The 7806-nt window shown below is 44.3% G+C and overlaps 1 long non-coding RNA gene across 1 annotated transcript; it reads right to left on the reverse strand.

Annotated features, from left to right (window-relative positions):
- Window positions 1–298: 298 nt before the first annotated feature.
- On the reverse strand, window positions 299–7739 carry LOC132658049 (uncharacterized). The gene is made up of 2 exons (XR_009597055.1): window positions 7612–7739; window positions 299–3740 (listed from the first exon to the last, which is right to left on the reverse strand). It is a non-coding gene; the product is annotated as an uncharacterized LOC132658049 (long non-coding RNA).
- Window positions 7740–7806: the final 67 nt, after the last annotated feature.

Raw genomic sequence — 7806 nt, forward strand, 5'->3', positions numbered from 1 at the left:
CTTGCATTCATTCCAGGAGTAGAGGTTATTGTAGAGCAATTGTTCTTTATCCTCCTTGGGTTCTGAATCCTATAGATCCTCTTCCTGGAAAAATGCTTATGAGCACAACACATATCTTGTGCATAATTCCTGGGGACTTGTGAAACCTTTGCAATCCATACGTGGACCCGCCCGCCCTTAAGAACTCTCCTCTAGGGCAGTATTGCCCAAGTGTGGGACACATCACTAGTGGGGTCCCAGGTAAGCTCAGCACTATGAGGATAGACCTTTTATATTCTTTTTAAATTTAATTAATTAATTTTTGGCTGCACTGTGTCTTCTGGACTGCACGTAGGCTTTCTCCAGTTGTGGTGAGCAGGGACCACTCTCTAGTTGTGGTGCATGGGCTTCTCACTGTGCTGGCTTCTCTTCTTGTGGAACACTGGTTCTAGGGCACGTGGGCTTCAGTAGCTGTGGCCCATGGGTGTAGTTGCTCCACAGCTTCTGGAATCTTCCTGGGCCAGGAATCGAGTCTATGTCCCCTGCACCGACAGGCAATTCTTCATCACCGGATCACCAGGGAAATCCAACATTTTACATTTTAATATTATTTATATTTTATAGTTATTTTTTATTTATAATGAATGAGACTAGTTTTCCATTTATGGAATGATCCAGATTTACCTTTTTAAAATATGCTTATTAAAAATAGGGAGTTTAATTAAAGAAAAAATGTTGAAGAAATAACAACAGAAGTAGGGTGCAGTTGTGGTAAAAATCATGAGGGTAAAAACCATGATTTAGGATATGTCTCAGGGGTTTCTGTTTGGTGGAATCATAGTGGGTTTACTGTAGCATCATCTGAACTTCCAGAGGTCTGTGGAAATGATCTATTCCTGGGCTCTCTACATCTGATGACCTGGTGCTGATAAACCAAAAATGCTGTTGAGTCCCTACTTTCTTGCCTTCTCATGGAACCCCACCCTCAACCCCCAAGCCCCGGTGCTCGTAATGAGCTGAACCCTCCCTGCTGCCAATCAAAACTACATCAGATACTGTCTTCATGTAGCTCTGAGCGCAGGCATTTTGGTGCTGGACACACTCATTTATTCAGCATATATTCAGCAAACATCCTATGCCAAGTAGTCAGAATAGGCCACACTCCATTTATTTCCAGAAAGTGTGAAATCTCCAGCACCCAAGGGTAAATAAAGCCAACCTATTTGATGTGATGGAAAGAGCACTAGGTTGAGAGTTAGATCAGGATCTTCGAAATCTGGTTCCATAACTAACTCACTGTGTAATCACAGGCAGGTCCCTTCGTCCCTTCCCTTCTGTGGTGTCATTTCTGACATCACTTCTGATACCATGTTTATTTATTTACATTTTGTACTGTGCCGTGGGGCTTGTGATATCCTAGTTCCCCAACCAGGGATTGAACCCACCACCCTCACAGTGAAATTGTGAAGTCCTAACCACTGGATCACCGGGGAATTCCCTGTTTGTTTTTATAACATCAAATACTTATTTTTTCCACATCACTTCTCCAACAACAACTAGATGTCCAACAACTCCGTTCTGACACTGATTCCCAGTGTTAGTGCAGACCCACAGGCTAAAGGCACAGTCCCACAAGACTGCCCCCATTTCAGACGCCAGCTGCAAACAGCGTTCCCAGGTTACCCTCACTTTGCTCAGCTAACTACAAATTTGGCTTCCCACAATTGCCTCCTCAGGTTTGATAATTCTCTAGAATGACTCACAGAACTTAGGAAAGTACTCTACTTACTATTACAGATTTATTATAAAAGATACATCTCCAGGAACAGCCAAGTGGTGAAGATGCATAAGGCAGGGTATTGGGGGATGGGGTGGTCCAGAGTTCCCATGTCCTCTCAGAGTGTGCCACCCTCATAGCACTTCATGGTTTTGGGAGTTTATATGGAGAATTCAGTACATGGGCATGGCTACTGGTGACTGAACTCAATCTCCAGCCACTCTCCCATCCCAGGAGGTCAGGAGATGGGTAAGAAGGGGAAGGGGACATGGGAAGGAAAACAGGGCTGTAAGTTTTAACTCTCTAATCACATGGTTGTTTCTTTCCTCTGGTGACCAGCTATCCAGATATCTGAAACTATATGTATATCTGAAACATCTTGCCCCCCTCCTCACAAAGAGTTACCACATTACCTAAACTCCAGTGTAGTTGATAGGGGCTCATCATGGTAACAAATGATGCTCTTAGCACTAAAATATTTTCAAGGTTTTAAGAGTTCTGTGCCAGGATCCTTGGACAAAGACCAAATACACACACACACACACACACACACACACACACACACACACACACACACACACACACACATATATCAGTTCAGTTCACTTGTTCATTTGTGTCCGACTCTTTGCAACCCCATGGACTGCAGCATGCTAGGCTTCCCTGTCCATCACCAACTCCCAGAGCTTACTCAACCTCATGTCCATCGGGTCGGTGATCCCATTCAACCATCTCATCCTCTGTTGTCTCCTTCTCCTCCTGCCTTTAATCTTTCCCAGCATCAGGGTCATTTCTTCCCATCAGGTGGCCAAAGTATTGGAGTTTCAGCTTTAGCATCAGTCCTTCCAATGAATATTCAGGACTGACTTCCTTTAGGATTGAATGGTTTGATCTCCTTGCAATCCAAGGGAATCTCAAGAGTCTTCTCCAATACCACAGTTCAAAAGCTAAAAGCATCAGTTGTTCGGCACTCAGCTTTCTTTATAGTCCAACTCTCACATCCATACATGACTACTGGGAAAACCATAGCTTTGAATAGATGGACCTGTGTTGGCAAAGCAATGTCTCTGCTTCTTAATATGCTGTCTAGGTTGGTCATAACTTTCCTTCCAAGGAACAAGCGTCTTCTAATTTCATGGCCTCAGTCACCATCTGCAGTGATTTTGGAACCCAAAAAATAAAGGCTGTCACTGTTTCCATTGTTTCACCATCTATTTGTCATGAAGTGATGGGACCAGATGCCATGATCTTAGTTTTCTGAATGTTGAGTTCTAAGCCAACTTTTTCACTCTCTTCTTTCACTTTCATCAAGAGGCTCTTTAGTTCTTCTTCGATTTCTGCCATAAGGGTGGTGTCATCTGCGTATCTGACGTTATTGATATTTTTCCTGGCAATCTTAATTCCAGCTTGTGTTTCTCCCAGCTTGGCATTTCGCACGACATACTCTGCATATAAGTTAAATAAACAGGGTGACAATATACAACCTTGACGTACTCCTTTCCTGATTTGAAACTAGTCTCTTTTTCCATGTCCATTTCTAACTGTTGCTTCTTGACCTGCATACAGATTTCTCAGGAGGCAGGTCAGGTGGTCTGGTATTCCCATCTCTTTCAGAATTTTCCAGTTTTTTGTGATCCACACAGTCAAAGGCTTTGGCGTAGTCAATGAAGCAGAAATAGATGTTTTTCTGGAACTCTCGTTCTTTTTTATGATCCAACAGATGTTGGCAATTTGATCTCTGGTTTCTCTGCCCTTTCTAAATCCAGCTTGAACATCTGGAAGTTCACGGTTCAGGTACTGCTGAAGCCTGGGGGCACAGAGGCTCATGAGTTGTGGCTCATGGGCCCTAGAGTGCAGGGTCACCAGTGGTGGTGGGCTTAGTTGCTCTGAGGTACGTGGGATCTTCCTGGACCAGGTATTGTACCTGTGTCTCCAGCACTAGCAGGTGGGTTCTTATCCTCTGTGCCACCAGGGAAGTCCTGCACTGTGTTTTAAGAAATGAATTTGTGACCAAATTTGAAAATGATGGTATTTATAATAAAAATAATTCCAATTTCTGGTCTCTCTTGAAAATCAGATGATTTAGCAAAACTGGGTCAATATTCCCAAGTGGCAACATGGCACCTTTATTTTTTTGGCCCCACTGCTTTCAGGATCCCCGACCAGAGATTGAACTCATGTCCCCTGCAGTGGAAGTACAGAGTCCTAACTGCTGGACCACCACGGAATTCCCTGACTGGCACCTTTAAACAGGTTTCTCTGTTTGCCACAGCCCCCTCCACTCCCTATTCTACCTCTTCCCTCAGCTCATTCAATGTTACCTGCTTGCCCCCTATGATGTTGGAAAGATTAGGTTATTGTGAACCAGAAACTCGAGGATGGGGCTGTACCTTACTCTGGGTGAATATTTCAAGCATCCAAATCCTACACAGTACATTTCATTCACAACTAGGAGATATTTATTGCCTGCCTCAATAAATATCCTATAAGCACATAGGAAATGAGAAATGATTTTGCAAAAATAAATGGTAAAGGAATGAAAAAGGCAGCTGGTTACTAGAAACAGTAACCCTCAAAAGATCTCTTGGGGTTAAACACAGGCCAGAAAAGCATGAGTGTCTGACAGTGCTCTTCCTTCAATTAAAAGGAAATAATTAGGGTCAAGAGCTGGTTGAGATGGGCAAAAAACACAGGAGACTCTAGGGAAGGCAGGTGCTATAAATGGGAAAAAACCTATAGGCATTTATTGAACAAATCCTCTTATCTGTTAGAAAACCTTAATATCATCCCATTTCAATCTCCTTTTCTTCAAACTGTAAGAAAAATGCACACTGTCTCCTTAGCTCCTTAGCTAAATGTATTAGAGTAATATTGAAGTTAAGAGAATGGATTTTAGGGTCATCCAGACCTGGAATTTATTCATTAATTAACAGCTTAAGCTTTTAATGAAAGTCAGTTTTCTAATCTGTAAAATGGGGAAATAAGACCTGGTATTTTTAAAAATATATATTTATTTGACTGTGCTGGGTCTTAGTTGCAGCACTTGGAATCTTTAGTTGCAGTATGTGGGATCTGGTTCCTCAACCAAGGATAGAACCTGGGGCCCCTGCACTGGGAGCGCAGTCTTTGCCACTAGACCACCAGGGAAGAACCAAGACATGGTATATTTAATTCAATGCATATCTAAGTCAATGCATGCTATGTGGCAGACGCTGAATTCGAAGCTGAAGATGCAGCAGTGAACAAGACAGGCAGGGACAGATAGATAATAACCAAGCAAATAAATACATGAGATAATTCACGTGAATTTATTCTGAAGGAATAAATGAGGCAAGTACCATAGAGGAAATAAATAATAGTTATTTCAATAGAGAGCAACTGAATGTGGTGATAGAGGGTAAGTAGAGATGATTCCCTAGGGAAGGAGGTATTTGAGCCTCCTTCTACTGAAATCTAAATGAGCAGAAGTTATGGCAAGAGGGAGATAGGAGCAAAGGGGTCCTAGGCACAGCTGTTGTGAAGAACAACTGAGTGACTGCAAAGCACTGGCTGGTAGGCAACCACTTGATACACAGCGGCTGTTTTACCTCATCCCTTTAAGGACTCTCAGCTCTTTCTGTTCAAACAAGGAGAAGCTGGTCAAACCATGGATCACAGGGAGTAAAAACTATATCTATGAAAATTAAAGGCCCCCAAGAGAGATTTGGGCTCTGGCATCATAGATTCCTTAGCTCTGAATCATACACCCAAGTTAGGTAGAAGCACTAACCCAGCCCCCCTCTTGTTGCCAATGCAACTTCTTCAAGAATAACACCAGGTAGAACTACATTAAGTCCTCAAATAAATAACCCCACCACTGGAAACCTGAAACTGGGAAAAGCCTCCTAATTTAATTGATAAGCATGTGTCCTACCAGAGTTTCTGATTATTCCCACCTGTTTCTCTTTGACTCTTGTGTGCCTTTGATCAAATTGTAAGGGGCTCTGGATTCCCTGCTGGTTCAGATGGTAAAGAGTCTGCCTGCAGTGCCAGAGACCCAGGTTTGACCCCTGGGTCAGGAATATCCCCCGAGAAGGAAACAGCAACCCATTCCAGTATTCTTGCCTGGAAAACCCAATGGATGGAGGAGCCTGGCAGGCTACAGTCCATGGGGTTGCAAAGAGTCAGACAGGACTGAGCAACTTCCCTTTTCTTTTTTTTCCCCTGGGTTAATGAGAGTGGGTGGTCAAGTAGAAACAGGCAGAAATATAAACAGAAAGCTTTTGGTTACATGGTTAAACTGGTAACTTGTTTATGGAAGTTGAAAAACACATTATAGGCATTGAAGTGTTAGTTCAAAACCTTGTCATGACTCTTGGGACAGTTCCCTAAGTTGACAGTTATTGGCAAAATTCTTCCAGCCCTTGCCATGAGCAGAGTACTTCAAATGCATTGAACAAAAGCGTGAAAGCGTTAGTGTCTCAGTCGTGTCTGACTGTTTGTGACCCTATGGACTGGTAGCCCTCCAGGCTCCTCTGTCCATGGAATTCTCCAGGCAAGGATACTGGAGTGGGTAGCCATTCTCTTCTTCAGGAGATCTTCCCACCCCAGGGATTGAACCCTGGTCTCCTGCATTGTGGGCGGATTCTTTCCCATCTGAGCCACCAGGAAAGCCTATAAACAAGTTACCAGTTTAACCATGTAACCAAAAGCTTTCTGTTTATATTTCTGCCTATTTCTACTTGACCACCCACTCTCACTAATTCAGAAAAAAAAAAAGTGAAGTCACTCAGTCCTATCTGATTCTTTGCGACTCCTTGCTATGTGCAGAGAACTTCAAATGCACTAGTTTATGTAATACTCCCAATATACCTATGTAGTGGTTTCCTTTTATATTTAGTCCCTTTACAGATTAGAAACCCCGAGGGGTTTCTAGTAAGATGACAGGGCTAATATTTAAGTATTTAAAGCCAGACCTGACCCTGCTCCCAATCCTCCACCCCAAGTCCTTTTTTAATTACTAACCCACTCCAGTGTTCTTGCCTGGAGAATCTCAGGGACGGCGGAGCCTGGTGGGCTGCCGTCTATGGGGTCGCACAGAGTCGGACACGACTGAAGTGACTTAGCTTAGCTTAGCGTAGTCTCCCTAAACCAGAGGAAATACCTCTGAGGGATGCCTATTTATTAGGACACCACGGCCCTAGAGTTAAATCGCCACCGAGAAACTCCCACACCGGAAAGACTGCCTCATCAGAGCAAGAAGCCCTACCCTGGTCACACCCCACATCAGCACTCCCAAATCCACCCAGAGGGTCCCCCACCCCCTTAACGGAGATCAGCATTGCCCAGCCGGGAGACTCCACTCTTGAGAATAATCTTTAATTTATAAGGAAGCCCTCTTTCATTCCTGAGGATCTCCGACACCCCCCACCCCCTATATTTCAGAGGCAGTCCGGCTGCGTAATTTGCATGGCTCAATGCAATATCAAAATGTGGCGTTCCTTGTTTAAAATAAAATTAAAAAGAATTTCAACAGTGAGACAGCAGAGCATTAAACCAAACCCTAGGGCTTCTTTTCTGAGACTGTATCGATCACTCGCTCAAGAAGTCCTCCCAGCTTAAGAGATACCCTTTTGTGAAGGGACTGACTACCTCAGTCGAAAGGGTAGTTCTTTCTGACCTCGGGGGGCGAGGGGACACGTAGAATACGCAACTTCCAAAGACTGTCTTTATTCGCGAATGCATCCTGGGACAACCTCCGAAAACTTGTAATCATTTCTCTCGGCCCTGGCGGAAGCTCCCTTTGCATCTCTCTAGTCCCGGGTACGTCCTCGCCACCCCGCCCCTGCACCATCTTCGCGATGTTTGGGCCTCACCTCGTGCGGCCCATTGCCGGGGAAACCGACGCCGAGAGCGGTGCATTGTGGTCTGCAACAAAATGCAGGAGAAAGATCCTGAGGGAACCATTGAGCCTATGGGCCAATGGGAGAGTTCTAAGGGCTGCGTCAAGCCAATAGGGACGTTCGGTGGGGGGCGGGGTCGACGGGAGAAGGGCGGGGCTTAGGTACTAG

The sequence above is a fragment of the Ovis aries genome, chromosome 17 (assembly GCF_016772045.2).
Source record: "Ovis aries strain OAR_USU_Benz2616 breed Rambouillet chromosome 17, ARS-UI_Ramb_v3.0, whole genome shotgun sequence".
Classification (NCBI taxonomy): domain Eukaryota; kingdom Metazoa; phylum Chordata; class Mammalia; order Artiodactyla; family Bovidae; genus Ovis; species Ovis aries.